The sequence below is a fragment of the Scylla paramamosain genome, chromosome 2 (genome assembly GCF_035594125.1).
Source record: "Scylla paramamosain isolate STU-SP2022 chromosome 2, ASM3559412v1, whole genome shotgun sequence".
Classification (NCBI taxonomy): domain Eukaryota; kingdom Metazoa; phylum Arthropoda; class Malacostraca; order Decapoda; family Portunidae; genus Scylla; species Scylla paramamosain.
Genome location: NC_087152.1, coordinates 31,949,781 through 31,965,769, shown reverse-complemented (window position 1 = coordinate 31,965,769; position 15,989 = coordinate 31,949,781). Strand labels below are relative to the sequence as shown.

The 15,989-nt window shown below is 40.3% G+C and overlaps 1 protein-coding gene and 1 long non-coding RNA gene across 10 annotated transcripts in view; one reads left to right on the top strand and one right to left on the bottom strand.

The window, feature by feature from the left end:
• LOC135113544 (ras-related protein Rap-1b-like) overlaps positions 1 to 4,692 on the bottom strand; it is a 229,152-nt gene extending 224,460 nt beyond the window's left edge. For 6 of the 7 annotated variants that reach the window (XM_064028823.1, XM_064028832.1, XM_064028815.1 and 3 more), the window contains exon 1: positions 4,547 to 4,691. The gene's annotated coding sequence lies outside the window, so the exon portion shown is untranslated. Of the gene's footprint in view, positions 1 to 4,546 lie in introns of all 7 variants that reach the window. The other variant, XM_064028849.1, reaches the window with a different exon arrangement.
• Positions 1 to 15,989, top strand: part of LOC135113582 (uncharacterized) — a 346,462-nt gene that overhangs the window by 290,350 nt on the left and 40,123 nt on the right. For all 3 annotated transcript variants that reach the window (XR_010274887.1, XR_010274885.1, XR_010274888.1), the window contains exon 7: positions 14,748 to 14,990. This is a non-coding gene — a long non-coding RNA (uncharacterized LOC135113582). The remainder of the gene's footprint in view (positions 1 to 14,747; positions 14,991 to 15,989) is intronic.

The following is a 15,989-nucleotide window of genomic DNA, read 5'->3' as shown; positions in this document are numbered from 1 at the left end:
ACACAAACAAACAAACAAACAAACAAACAAACAAACAAAAACAGACAAGTAAACAGAGTACATAATACTCTAATAAGAGACTTTCTGTGTACCGTTTATTGAGAAAAGATATCTGATAAAAATCTGAATTAAAAATATAGTGCAGCTAATTCTGTTTCATAACGAAAGCAGCACCAAGTAGAGTTCAGAATTGTACTTCCCAATTCAGGCAGTGGTGAAGCGGAGGAGAAACAGTCAGTCGAGGTAAAGACGAACGAAAAATAGAGGCAAGGGAAATTAAACTGTATTTGAACTTATTGCTTAAAAAAAATATGATGAAGGACAACAGTTATGGAGAGCGAAGAGAAAAGAGAACTATATGTAATGGAAATGTAGATTATTGTTATCCTCGATTTTTCAAGCCTGAAACACATATCAGAACCGAAAACAACAACAACAACAACAACAACAGCAGGAACAAGAAAAGAGATGAAAATAACTGAAATTAACAAAGTAAAAACAGAACAAGTAATTAAAATGGAAAATGAAAACTAAAAATAAAATGAAGAAAGAAAAAGGAAGAAAGGAAAAGAAAAAAAGAAGAAGGAAAAAAAGGAAAGAAAAAAAAGGTAGTTTGACACATCGATGTTTTCCACTTGAGAGAATGAAGTTGGGTGACGTATGAAAGGAGAGCACCAGCAAATAGGACGTACTGTATGGGTCGCCTTCCTCTTCTCTTTTCTTCTCCTCCCTTGTGACTTCATGTTCTTCTCCTCCTCCTTGTCCACCCCTTTCTCTTGCTCAAAACTTAGTACATTTTCAGCATTGCGTTTACAAGACACTTTCCTTTTTTTTTTTTTTTAACTACAAGATTTCCCAGTTTGGTTTTCTTATGTGAGAATACTGTATGGAAATAAAAGACTCTCTCTCTCTCTCTCTCTCTCTCTCTCTCTCTCTCTCTCTCTCTCTCTCTCTCTCTCTCTCTCTCTCTCTCTCTCTCTCTCTCTCTCTCTCTCTCTCTCTCTCTCTCTCTCTCTCTCTCTGACGTGACTTTCAGCCCACTCACGAAAGTTCTGACGTGAGTATAGCTTATTTCATATTCATTAAATCATCTCTCTCTCTCTCTCTCTCTCTCTCTCTCTCTCTCTCTCTCTCTCTCTCTCTCTCTCTCTCTCTCTCTCTCTCTCTCTCTCTCTCTCTCTCTCTCTCTCTCTCTCTCTCTCTCTTTATTTACTTATTTGTTTATTATTATTTTTTTTAATATTGAAAAGTAGGGTTGCTTCGTTTTTTTTTTATTACTAGTGGTGATGGTTGCAATAAACATTCTTGGTGTAGTAGGGATAGTGGTGGTGGTAGTAGTAGCAGTAGCAGTAGTAGCAGTAGTAGTAGTAGTAGTAGTAGTATTAGTAGTAGTAGTAGTAGATGTTGGTGGTGGTGATGGAGTAGTAGTAATTGTAGTAATAGATGTTTTTATTAGTGGTGGCTTAGTAATAGTAGTAGTAGTAGTAGTAGTAGTAGTAGTAGTAGTAGTAGTAGTAGTAGAAGTAGTAACAATAATATCAGTAGTATTAATTATAGTAGTAGTAGTTTTAGCAGCAGCAACAGCACGACCACCACCACCACACCACACCACACCACACCACACCACACCACCAGTAACAACATTCAGAATAGCAACAACAGCAAGAGCAGTTAAATAGTAGTAACAACAAAAGTCCAAACACAAACAATACCAGTAGTAATCCCAGCAGCAAAACACGCATCAACAATCATGAACACCACCACCCAGCAGTGAGAACATTAGGGAAGCGTGGGAGGAAGAGTTGCCAGTGTAAATCCGTCGCCTGCACAGGTGTCTCGCTGTTGTCAGGGTTGCGTCACTCCCAGACAGCCACGCGCGGGGAGCATAAGCAACTACGTGCCGCTCACCGATAATTGAAAGTCAAGGAAACACGTATATGCAACAGCTTCATCTGTCGTCCGTTTTCTTTAAGACACCTGGGCTCAGCGCTCAAGGAAATTAAAGTGACAAGAAAGGAATATGCGAATATAGTGGATTCTCTCTCTCTCTCTCTCTCTCTCTCTCTCTCTCTCTCTCTCTCTCTCTCTCTCTCTCTCTCTCTCTCTCTCTCTCTCTCTCTCTCTCTCTCTCTCTCTCTCTCTCTCTCTCTCTCTCTCTCTCTAGTTAAAAAATCCTTCTAAATGTTATTCTAAATTGAATGAATGACAAAAAGATAATCAGTATGAGCACTTCACGTACAAGATTAAGTCGAGCTTATCTTTTACTTAATTACGCAAGCTGACACATGGGATTAAAGCAGCAGCAACAGCAGTATTATTATTATCATTATTATTATTATTATTAGTAGTAGTAGTAGTAGTAGTAGTAGTAGTAGTAGTAGTAGTAGTAGTAGTAGTAGTATAGTAGTAGTAGTAGTAGTAGTAGTAGTAGTAGCAGCCAGGTAGAGCAAGACAAACATAGCAACACCAAGTTTAGATACACCTAGAAGAGCGAGTACGCTGTGCCAGAAAGGATAGGCTTATCAGTGCAAACAGAGCCAGGTCTACTTGATTAACCAGGTAAACATATTGCGTGTTTACTTTACTCGCCAATCTCTCCCACCTGCAACTTGTATATATATATATATATATATATATATATATATATATATATATATATATATATATATATATATATATATATATATATATATATATATATATATATATATATATATATATATATATATATATATATATATATATATATATATACTTTGACAGGTGCTAATGTTGCGTGGAGCCTATTTGTAACTGGTGCAGATTCTCTCTCTCTCTCTCTCTCTCTCTCTCTCTCTCTCTCTCTCTCTCTCTCTCTCTCTCTCTCTCTCTCTCTCTCTCTCTCTCTCTCTCTCTCTCTCTCTCATCACTACAATTCCTGCCATAAAAATCCACACGTCGACAGAGATGAGTCAGAAATACCCTTGTCGTTTCCTTCCCTTATTGCCAGCCGTTTATGTCGTTAAGGAATGGAACACTCACTCTCCCTCCCTCCCTCCCTCCCTCCCTCCCTCCCTCCCTTCTTTCTTTCGCAGCCACCGTCGGGTAGCGAGTGTAGTGCCTTCAATAACCCTTCCTTAAATTACGTAAATGACCCTCTTGTTTTTAATTCTCCCCCGTTGAGAATTAAGGTAAATGTGACACGGCTGGTTGGTGTTTCATTATGCTGTCAAGATGTGTTGTGTTTGAATGGCGTATGTGTGTGCGTTTGTCTTCCTTGACGTTCTGTTCTGTTATTTAGTTGCAAGTATGGATTCTGTTTTTCTGTAGAGGTTTTTGTTGATGGTATATGAATGATGATGGGTGTATGAAAGTTAATGACTGATGTGTGTGTGTGTGTGTGTGTGTGTGTCGGTTACATACTTTTAGTGTGTGTTAGTCCGTTAATTCTCCCCTCTTCTCTCTCTCTCTCTCTCTCTCTCTCTCTCTCTCTCTCTCTCTCTCTCTCTCTCTCTCTCTCTCTCTCTCTCTCTCTCTCTCTCTCTCTCTCTCTCTCTCTCTCTCTCTCTCTCTCTCTCTCTCTCTCTCTCTCTCTCTCTCTCTCTCTCTCTCTCTCTCTCTCTCTCTCTCTCTCTCTCTCTCTCTCTCTCTCTCTCTCTCTCTCTCTCAATTTCTAATGGTGTTACAGGCAGGCAGAGAAGTGTCGACGCGCATCACTTTCCATCCTGTTCTGACCAACGAAATTTTCCACCTTGTTAGTTTTTATTCTCTCTCTCTCTCTCTCTCTCTCTCTCTCTCTCTCTCTCTCTCTCTCTCTCTCTCTCTCTCTCTCTCTCTCTCTCTCTCTCTCTCTCTCTCTCTCTCTAGAGCTTTTTTGTTTTAATTAACGACTATTTTATTGTCTAATTTTTATATTGCATTTATATTATTTTTTTATTTTTTTTTATTTTCGTACACTTGTGCGAAATTTTTTTCTGACAAAGTAATGGGCGTGCGTACACACACACACACACACACACACACACACACACACACACACACACACACACACACACACACACACACACACACACACACACACACACACACACACACACACACACACACACACACACACACACACACACACACACACACACACACACGAAATGAAACAAAAAATTCTGTAATCCCTACGTAGCCCTCGAAGATACTGACTGCACTGCACTCTCTCTCTCTCTCTCTGTCTCTCTCTCTCTCTCTCTCTCTCTCTCTCTCTCTCTCTCTCTCTCTCTCTCTCTCTCTCTCTCTCTCTCTCTCTCTCTCTCTCTCTCTCTCTCTCTCTCTCTCTCTCTCTCATATAATCAGTGCAATTAAAACTGAGAAAAAATAATAAGAAATTGCAGTTATACGAACATGCAATATTTTTCAGGCGATGGTCAGTAATCTCTTCCGCGTTATTATTGACTGAAAAAAAAAAAAAGATAAATGAAAAAAAGTGAAACGTTGGAAGCCATAATCTTCTTCATTTCTATGTCCTCAAAATCTTCGCGGAGACTATTCGTTGACCAACTGTCATAAAGTTTACCTGTGTGTCGGTGGCGCTGGCTCAGGTGTAGTGGTGGCGCGACAGGTGAGAGGAGAGCGGGAGTGTTAAGAGTGAGGGACCGCGTACAGCCACACACCTTCCTCCGGCGGGAGCTGAAGAGACACTGACCGACTCGCGACTCCATGCACAGTGGTGGCTCTCTCTCTCTCTCTCTCTCTCTCTCTCTCTCTCTCTCTCTCTCTCTCTCTCTCTCTCTCTCTCTCTCTCTCTCTCTCTCCCTCCTACGCCTTCATGTTATTTTTTTCTTTCCCCGCTCTCATCCTTTCATTTTTTTTTTTCATTCCCCTCGTTCCTCCTTCCCACTCCCGTCCATCTCTCAACTATCTCCTCTCTTCCCTCCTTTCCTTTCTTAGTAATACTCTCCGCTTCACCTCTACTCCTCTTCCCATTCCTGTTTTATCCCTCCATTTCTCAGGTCGTTGTCCTCCTCCTCCTCCTCCTCCTCCTCCTCCTCCTCCTCCTCCTCCTCCTCCTCCTCCTCCTCCTCCTCCCGGGCTCTGTTCTCACTCAGGGCTTCAATTAAATCATTATGTGTGCCTTTCATACCCTCCCACCATGTCTGCCTCGCTAATTGTCACATGTACAGGTGACGCTTTCCCACCTGCGGTTCCTCCTCACCTTCCTCAGACCTCCCTCGCTCACTCATATATACACGTTTGTTGTCGTCGCCGTCACCGTCGCGTCTCACTCATCCCTTCACTCCCGCGCTAAGCCTCCGTGCTACACTCTGAAAGCCGCGCCGCCTCCTCAGTGTAGCGACCGTGTTGACCTCGCGACTTTGTACACTCGCCGGAAAGATTTTAGATGAAGTCTTTCACTGGTTTTGTGTATATATGTGTATGTGTGTGTGTGTTAGAGAGAGAGAGAGAGAGAGAGAGAGAGAGAGAGAGAGAGAGAGAGAGAGAGAGAGAGAGAGAGAGAGAGAGAGAGAGAGAGAGAGAGAGAGAGAGTCCATCCCTGCACTGTGTTACTAATTGTGTTCAGTAAGTCGTCTTGGTTTGTTTGATAGTTGAGTATAAAGTAATGCAGTGAATACTCGGAAGGAACTCTCGTGCTGGGTGTTTACTATTCAAAATGTACATTACGCTTTACTTTCCTCTCATTTTCTGGTGGGATGACATGAATGTAGTGCCTGAGACCTTTAAGAGAACCTGAGGTGTTTAATTTTGGATCCCAAGTTAGAGTCCCGCCGAAACCTGATCAGTTGTGTATTATCGACATGCCGCCCTACTTGTCTTCGACTGCGAGTGCATTAGAAAGCACCGCGGATCACCATGAGGTTTAACACACGTCCAGTAAAGATAAATTATTAAAATGCAATAGAAGAAATAAATAAATAACAACCCATTTTATGTCTAAGGATTAAAAAAAATGTTTTTCTTTTCGTTTTTCTTTTTTCCTTTTCTATTTTTAGTTTCTTTTCTTTCTTTTTATCTTCCTTTCCCCTTTCCTTTACTCTTCTCTCTCTCTCTCTCTCTCTCTCTCCATCTCTCTCTCTCTCTCTCTCTCTCTCTCTCTCTCTCTCTCTCTCTCTCTCTCTCTCCTTCTCTCTCTCTCTCTCTCTCTCTCTCTCTCTCTCTCTTTAAGTATAAGATCCGCCTACACAGAATGAGCAATGAAGCTCCTCCAACACGACAGTGAGGAAGACGAGGTGCGTGAAAAGATGATTGAATTTTACCCAAAAATCTCAAGGTAGCAAGTGCCAGGCCCCTTGACGGCTGACGAAGGGGAAGTGTGTGTTGTGGTGCCGCACCGTACTGCCTTCTTGCAACTCCTTACTTGAGAAATGTTTAGATTTTTGTTGTAGCGGATGTTTTTTTTTTTTTGTTTTTTTACATTGAATGTAGGGGAACAAATATCGCAACGCCAATAGGGAGGGGCGAGAAGCCATTACGAAGGGAAGATTGTAAGTGGCTGGCGGCGAAAAGATTTACATTGACTGGACTCACAGGGCGTGGACCGTGGCCGGATGCAGTGGTGTCTCCTGAGGGTGGCAGTCCCCGTCTTGCAAAAGCTGCTCAAGGCAGTACTCGGCGATCGGGGAAGGGGCGCGTAAACTGTAAAGGTAGTGTGACATCAAATATTTCTGCCCTAGTGAAAGAAATGGTGAATGAACACGGGAAATTTGAACACGTGAAATTGTGCGTTGAAAATCAGTAGTTGTGTGTGTGTGTGTGTGTGTGTGTGTGTGTTGTGTGTGTGTGTGTGTGTGTGTGTGTGTGTGAGTGTGTGTGTGTGTGTGTGTGTGTGTGTGTTTACATGGTTGTATTTGCTTAGTCATAGGGGCGTGAGTGTGAGTCGTGTCCTCCTGACTCTGTATCTGTATCCGGCGAGTAGTGTCATGGGGGAAGGAGCAGAAAGGAGAGGATGGAGCGTATGGATGGCTTGGGGAGGGAGTGTGGATGGCGTGTCGGAGGCTTCAGTTGTCAAGACGCAATCACGGGGAGAAAGGGACACGGCGGGGAGGAGATGGAAGGTGCTCTGGGGTCTTCACGAGCTGGAAGTGAAAATATACCGTCGACATCAGAAAATTAAGTAGTTTTCCCCTTGCTATAAAAGATGTTTGATAGCTCCTTCCTTTTTTCCTTTCCAGGTGTTCCTAGGATACCCGGTAACTGCCAAGGTCCTCAGGTACTAAACATTGATTGTAAAATCGATAGTATCTCGAGGCATTATGCTAAGGTCCTAAGGTCTTGAATACGTGCAGGTACTGCAAATTGTTAGAAAACATAATTTGTGAGATGATTTAGACTAGAAAAGATTTATATTCAATCCGTAAGACTAAAGTAAAGGGGGAAAGTTTAATTGTTACTTCGATTAAGCAGTGAAATAGAAATATAATCTCCAAAGTTATATATCAAAGTGATGGAAGCAGTATATAGTTTGTATAAAGATAAAAAAAATCTATATTAATTTTGTAGAATATATATATATATATATATATATATATATATATATATATATATATATATATATATATATATATATATATATATATATATATATATATTTATATATATATATATATATATATATATATATATATATATATATATATATATATATATATATATATACACACACACACAGTAGAGAGAGAGAGAGAGAGAGAGAGAGAGAGAGAGAGAGAGAGAGAGAGAGAGAGAGAGAGAGGGGAAGTGGAAGTTGATTGGGTACCTCTGATTGACGAAATTGATATTAGTGTGCAACAACAGACTGACAGAAAAAGTCTCTAGTTTGTTGGATTAAATATGTAAAAAAAAAAAAAAAAAAAAAAAAAGCTTATTTGGTTCGTAGGGTTGTAAGAAATCAATCGTTGGTTGAATGCGTCATTAATACTTATAAGAAGAATATATACATATTTTGTGTTCTTACAAAAAATAAAAATAAAAATACTGTAAGAAAGGGAATTACTCTCAATGATGTCCCAAACATTATCATTGACACAACTATGACCTCAATGAAAGTTTTCCTTTGTGTTTCACAGCTCAAGAGGGCAGTCACAGCCTGCCCTCTGAAGACAACTATCTCCCTTTGCACAACTCTACATACACATAATGCACACAAAACCTTCCCTCAAAATTAAAAATTAAAAATTCTATATGGCGAATCCTAGACATACCTCGGAGCGCTCGTCTGGGGAGGGTACCATGGTTCGGACTTCTCTTCTGGCACCAACCCTAATAAGTGTCTTGACAACTTTTCTTCATTAACTTCTACAACATTCTAATTTTCAATGAGTAGAACACGACCTCTCCTCTACGAAACCTCATCTTTTCCTCACTGAGTCATGTGTCGGAGGCAACTGACAGTAGCCTGTTCTCTGTTCCCTCCTACTTTCTTTATCCTCATTTTCAATCCAAAAGCTGAATATTGTGCCTATGTGCTCAGCAACCTAACTTGCTCTTGTGCTCACGCTCTTGAATTCTCTACAATCTGGCTACGACTACAGAGTCACTCTCAAACTAAATTTATATGTGCTATATACCTTTCACCTAACTCCTCTAACTAAAAAATAATTCTTTGAATATTTAACTTCCAAAGTTGAGCACATCCTAACGCTCTTCCCTTTCACGCAGATCTCCATTTTCCTTTACCTTCACAGACCATCCTTGTGAACTAGCCTTTAACTTAGCTATCCTCCACGACCAAGAGCAACTAGTGTAACACCCTCACTGTATTCCTGCCCGCCTTGGAAATACGCCCAACATTCTCGACCCTTTCATAACCTCTAATCCTTCTGATTATGTTGTCACCTTATCTTCTTTGGGCTCCACAACCTCATATCTGTATCTTGTCCTGTCGCTCCAATTCCTCCTCAGGGTGGGGGGACTTGAGGTGGTATTATTCTGATTTTCCTTGGAGCGACTACTGCTTCCATGTCTGAGTCCTGTCTCTGTGTGCTGAGCACATAACAAAGATGATAGTGTTTGACATGGAGTCTTACATTCCTCTCGCTTTCTCTCGACATAAGCCTTCCAAACTTTGGTTTAACACAGCCTGTTCTTGTGTTGAACATGATAAAGAGGTTGGTCCACTAAAGGTACTTCAGCCATCCATCACTTGAATTTCATGCACTTTATATTTCTGGCCGGAATCATGTCAAGTCTGTTCTTCAACTAACCAAAACTTCTTCATCAATGGAAAAATGTCAGTTTTTTTCTAGATTTAACTGCCCTCATTATTTCTAGTCCCTTGCCAAAAATATATCTAATAGCTTTGCTTTTTCATCTTTTCCTCCTTTATTTTAACCTGATGGCACCACCGTCATCTCATCTATCTCTAAAGCTGACCTCTTCGCTTAAACCTTTGCTGAAAACTGTACCTTAGATGATTTAGGGCCTGCTCCTGCATCTCCTCCACCCTCCGACTACTTCATGCTACCCATTAAGATCGTTCGCAATAATGTTTTCCATGCTCTCGCTGCCCTTACCCCTCGGAAGGCTTATGGACCTGATGGAGTTCCTACTATTGTTTCCCGAAACTGTGCCTCCGTGCTTGCACTTACCCTAGTCAAACTCTTTTAACTCTGTCTGTCAACATGTACCTTTCCTTCTTACTGGAAGTTTGTCTGCATTCAGCTTGTTCTTAAAAAGGGTGACCACTTTTAAGCCCTCGGATTACCGTCCTGTTGCTTTCATTTCCTGCCTATGTAAAGATTTTGAATCTATCCTCAACAGAAAGATTCTTAGACGTCTATCACTTCACAATCTTATATGTGATCGCCAGTATGGGTTCCGTCTTGGCCGCTCTACTGGTGAATTTAATCTGGCTTTCCTTACTGAGTCTTCTTCATTTTCTTTAGGGATTTCGGTGAAACTTTCGCTGTTGCCTTAGAAATATCAAAATAATTAGATACTGTCTGGCATTAAGCTTTGATTTCCAAACTATCTTCCTATGGTTTCTATCCTTCTCTGTAAGTTCATCTCATGGTTACTTTGTGATTGTTCTATTGCTGCTGTGATAGACGGTCACTGTTCTTCTATGTCTGTTAACAGTGGTGTTTCTCAGAGTTCTATCCTGTCACCGACTGTCTATTACTCATCAGTGACCTTTTAAGCCAAACTTCGTGTCCTGTCAATTCCTACGCTGATGATACCACTCTGCACGTTTCCACATCTTTTCGTAGACATTCACGCAGGAAAGCCACAGAAAGTCTGTCATCAGACCCCTCTGAAATTTCTGAATGGGGCAGAGCAAACTTAATATTGTCATATGCCTCAAAAACGCAATCCCTTCAGCTATCAACTTGACATATCCTTCCAAACAACTGTTTCTCTTCTTCATTGACACTCTACTGTCGTCCTCTTCTACAATGAACGTCCTCAGTCTAAACTGCAAACTTCACATCTCATCTCTAGCTAAAACATGTGAGTCGTCTCCGTTGATTTTACTCACCCCACTAGTTTCTCTCTCTGTATAGGGGCCTTATCCGTCCATGTACTGAGTACACCTCCCATGTATTGGAGGTTTCAACTCGTACCGCTCTTCTAGGCAAGGTGGAATGAAAGACATTTTGTCTTAACTCCTCTCATTTAACTGACTGTTTTCAGCCTCTCTCTCATTGCCGCAATGTTGCCTCTTATGTTATCTTTTACCGATATTTTTATGTTAACTGCTCTTCTGATCTTGCTCACTACGTGACTATCTTTCTCCGGCATTGCTGCACAAGACTTTTTACATTCTCTCACCCCGATTCTGTTCACCTCTGTAATGCAAGAGTTATCCAGTATCCTCAATCATTCCTCCCTTTTTTTTTTTTTTTTTGGTAAATGCTGGAGCCTGCTTCTTTATTTTTCCTTCCTATGACGCTTTGAAGAGGGAAGTTTAAAGACACTTATCCTCTAATTTTTTTGACTGGTTTCGACCTGTCTTTGGGAATCGGCACTAGAATGGGTCTTTTTTTCGAGTTTTTCCCTTGCCCAGTGCTCCTCTTTCATGAAAAAAAAAAAAAAAAATTGTGGGGCAAAATAGTTTCGGAACCCGAACGTCTTCGATCCCAACAGCCTTTTGAAAAAAAAAAAAAAAACATTTAATTCGGCTTCCTAGGCACTACTGTATATAAGTTTCGAGCACCAAACTTGCAGTTGATCATGTGATACTATGGCTGTTACAGTGAATTTTGTCTTACACACGAGGACACTAGTGTACGCCACAGGTGTCGGACACTAGTGTCCTTGCTCAAGACACCGCCTGGCAACTAGTGAGCCACTCACACACCTCAGTCGGAAGAATGGCGGGAAACGAAGAGCTTCTACTTGTTGCTTTGCTGGCCAAAAAGAAATCGAAGAGGCGCTCTGTAGAGAGGAAGGTGCATGTACATCAAAATCAGGAATGAGTATCACCATTATTGCATTCCAGCAGTTCTGCTTTTCTATCTTATTTGCATATCCCTCACAAGATGGGTCCCATAGTGCTGGTAGTTTTTCTATTTCACAAATGAGGTCCTCCGTGTTCAGCTTCTCCTCCACCATCTTCGAAATTGTCCTTGATAGGCCGTCTCCTTCCATCATGGGATGATGGTGGGTGTCAAACTGAGCATGAGAAGCTGGCCAGTGGGCAGCGGTGGCGGACACTGGTGGCTACGTGTGAAAGCTTCCATTTAAAACAATGCTTTGCAGTGAGTGGCGGCAACCGTCAGTGTCCGCCACGTGTTGCAGGAGCGAGACACCGAAATATCTGTTGCCCGGAAGTTGTCTGCTTGGGACACAGCTGTTGCCTCGTGTGAAAGGCTCCATTTGATAATATGGGAGGCAACTAGTGTCCGACACCGGTGGCGGACACTAGTGTCCTCGTGTGTAAGGGCACTTAGACAATTAATATGAAGGTTGGACATGACGCTGTATAAAGAGGTTTTGTGTGAATACCTGGGTTACTCTGTCACCCGCCTCTCCGACCATTGCAGGTAGAAGGTATAAAGGAGAGAGAGGAAAGTATCTATCAGTTTTCATTTTTCGATCATTTAACTCTTTATTATTTTTGTGTGGTTGCATAGACTCTTAATTTTCATTTATCTTCTGTACTTTCCTTCATACGTTTTTCCTTTCTCTTGGAAGGCAGGATAAAGAGGAGGACGGGCGGTCTTCCATATGACCAGTAATGACGTAGAAATTATATATATATATATATATATATATATATATATATATATATATATATATATATATATATATATATATATATATATATATATTAAATAGACATAGAGACAGCTAGACACCCAGCCACACTTGCACATTCCTAAGCACACACACACACACACACACACACACACACACACACACACACACACACACACACACACACACACACACACACACACACACACACACACACACACACACACACACACACACACACCTGCTGCCATAATAAACATACAACATCTGTCTACCACACGTGCACGCACCTGTGATTGCGTTACTTCTTACAATTTTATTGATTTCAAGCTTTATTTCTTCTTTATTTATCTCAAGTCTTATTACGTCCTTATCTCTTCTCTCTCTTTTTCCCATCCACTACCACCACCACCACCGTCAGTCTCCGAGCAGCACGTATTATAAAGACATTCCCGCGTGATCAAAAAGAGAAGCGAGGAGTGGAGGTGCACGCGACTAGGAGACAAATAAATGCCAGAGATATTTCTTAATCGTGGACTTTCTTCTCCTGCTCATTCCAATCCTTCAAAGTCTCTCGCGTGGCTTCCTCACAATGGTTCCCGAGCGTCGCGTTATTATTGGTCCCAGATGAGCAAAGGAAGCGACATCTTGAGTACCTTACAAAAATACAGAGGATATAAACGACCCGTTTCTTTTTCTGCTCACGTGACCGAGTCGTAATCACAACACGTGCGCATACGTATTCGTATCTGTTCGCACGCCGGTCGCATCCTATATGCAAGTCGAGAGGAAAATGGGGACGATTGTTTACGAACAGTTCGGGTTACAAGTCTGCTGTTCATCAATGAGAGAAGTGAAAGGAAAGGAAATGTAGACGTGATGTCATCACTGACTGATTGACTGAGTATCTGTGTGAGAGTGACTGACTGATTCATAGATTAATTGCTATTTCAGCGCCATAACAATGATGCTATTAAGCGCGGCACAGCCAAATGTTAATAATCAAACAATGTTACATAGTACGAGTATATCAAAATTAATAAATTACAAACATTTAAGTGAAGAAACTCACTCCATCTTATATTTGTGTGTTTATGTGTGTGTGTGTGTGTGTGTGTGTGTGTGTGTGTGTGTGTGTGTGTGTGTTTAGCTCAGTTCCTAGCCATTTTGTCATTACTTATTTCCATTGTCTCTCATTTTAAATAATTATCGAGATTTTAGTTAATGAACTAGATTTCTTTATTCTTTTCTGTTACCACACTATATAACTACTGACTATAAAATATATTTTTACTCCTATGCTTTTTCACAAAATGACCAATTCTCATAACATTGTTTACAGCTTTCTGTGAGACTACTTTTAAATGATTCCTCTTTCCTAATTCATCTTTTCTACCTTTACTTTTTCTTCCCATGTATGGCATTTTTCCTTTTTTTCTAAGTCCATAAAACCATCCATTGTTAATCAGAATGGAGTAGATAATAGTGATTACAATGAATAGCAACATAAACATCATTTCAATTCTTTCATTGCATAGCATATTATCCTTAACAATAAAAAAAAAAAATCTAATGGTATATAATGAAATATAATCGAAGTGACGCCACGGTACTGAAAGATCCAGTGTTCAAATAAAGCACTCCTTGCCCGGCTTACCTCCCTGGCTGCACCGTACTTTAGTTACTCTTGTTTACTCTTTGCCTCCCACACCGCTGACTCTTGCCTTTGCTCATGTACATGCTTATTCTTTAACCTTCCTGTTTATCCTTTTGTAATTTCTTATTGAGCAAAATGCTCTGCTCCTTTTTAACTAATTTAATTTTTTGTTGATTTCTTTTTCTTTGTTTACGAGAAATATTCTCTTTTTTTCTTTACATTTTCCTTTTATCTTTATGAGATTCTTTATTTCTTTTGTCTTATATATATACTCGTATATATATATATATATATATATATATATATATATATATATATATATATATATATATATATATATATATATATATATATATATATATATATATATATATATATACATACATATATATATATATATATATATATATATATATATATATATATATATATATATATATATATATATATATATATATATATATAATATACACACACACACACACACACACACACACACACACACACACACACACACACACACACACACACACACACACACACACACCAAAAGAAGCTTTCCACGCAAGATAGGGTGTAGAAGAGCTTAGGTAGTCCTCACTGTAAGGCTAACAGGTCAATTGCACCTCATTCACTAATCATTACAATTCTTTGAATCTATAATCCTCTTCGCAATGCTTTCCATCACAGCCTCCTTGATTGCCTTCATCGCCTCCTTCATCGTCTCCTTCATCGTCGTCTTGATCGTCTTTTCAACACTACTATTCATCACTTTCTTTTCCGCCTACTTTGCCGTTTCCTGTATTACCTCCCTTTCTTTACCGCCCCTTCCTCCTCCTTCAACGCTTTCTTCAGTATCTACTCATCCAGCATCCACAAATTTAATATCGTTCTTCCCTTGCAGGTCTGGATGTGATATTGTTGACATCCGGTCTTCGGGTAAGACTGCCTCTGGAGTCTTCTCTGCCTTCCTCCTCCAAATCCTCCACTTCTTGAGAATGTAGAAACCCGCTGCATAGGGGAAGAAAGTGTGGAAAGAAAGATGAATGCGAAGGCCACCCATATTAGTGTTCAGAATGTCCCGCGGTCACCAAAGTCATCCTGGAGCCATGAACTGCTGATAGAACCGACAGAGCTTCTTGTGGAGGTGAGGATGTTTTAGTAGACGTGCGGATGAAGTGTTGGTAGTGGTGGTAGTGGTGGAAGTGTGGTAGTTTTGGCAGTGGTAATGGTAGTGGTAATGGTAGTGAGGTGTGGTAATAGTAGTAATAGTTGATATTGTTGTTTATATTTTGGTTGTACTGGTGTGGAGGAAGATGAGAAGGTTAGAAGAATGGTATATATAAGGAAAAGTAAAAAGAATATGCAAACATTAGTGGGCAAAGAAAGAGGGAAAGGAAAATGTAGAGGGAACGATATCGTTAATAAATATCCATTCATATGGATGGGAACCTAAAGGGGGAATATGGAAGGAGGCATGGAGTTCCAGAGTTTATCAGTGAAAGGAGTGACAAATTTTGATTACTGGTTAACTCTTGCATTAGGGAGATGGACATAATAGGGGTGAGAGAAAGTAGAAAGTTTTGTGTAGCGAGGTCACTGGAGGAGGGGAGGCATGTAGTTAGCAAGGTCAGAAGAACAGTTAGCGTGAAAGTAGCGATAAAAGATAGGAAGAGATGCAACATTGCAGCAAAAAGAGATAGGCTAAAGACATTCGTTTAGAGGAGAGAAGTTGATCAAAATGCTTATGATTCCACTTTGTTCAGAAGAGCAATATGACTGGAATCCCATGTGAAATGTTCTCTAAATATGGATGGATGAGGCTCCTGTACAAAGTTTGTAGCTTTGGGGGAGGTGAGAAAAACTGGTAGAGACGACTGAGAAGTTGCTTTAGTTAGCTATGAAATATGAAGTTTCTAATTTAGATGAATAGTATTGGACAGACCAAAGATATTCATTGTAGATGATAAGAACAACTGAGTGTCATTGAAGAAAAGGGGATAGGTTCTGTTGAATTGATAGATGGAGGAATTTGCAAGATAAATACTAGGGATTTGTGTGGATTGGGGGGATAAGTGACAGTCTACAGAGTTTTGTTCCTTTATCTGCGATATGTACATATTGTACAGAGATGTCTACAAAGACT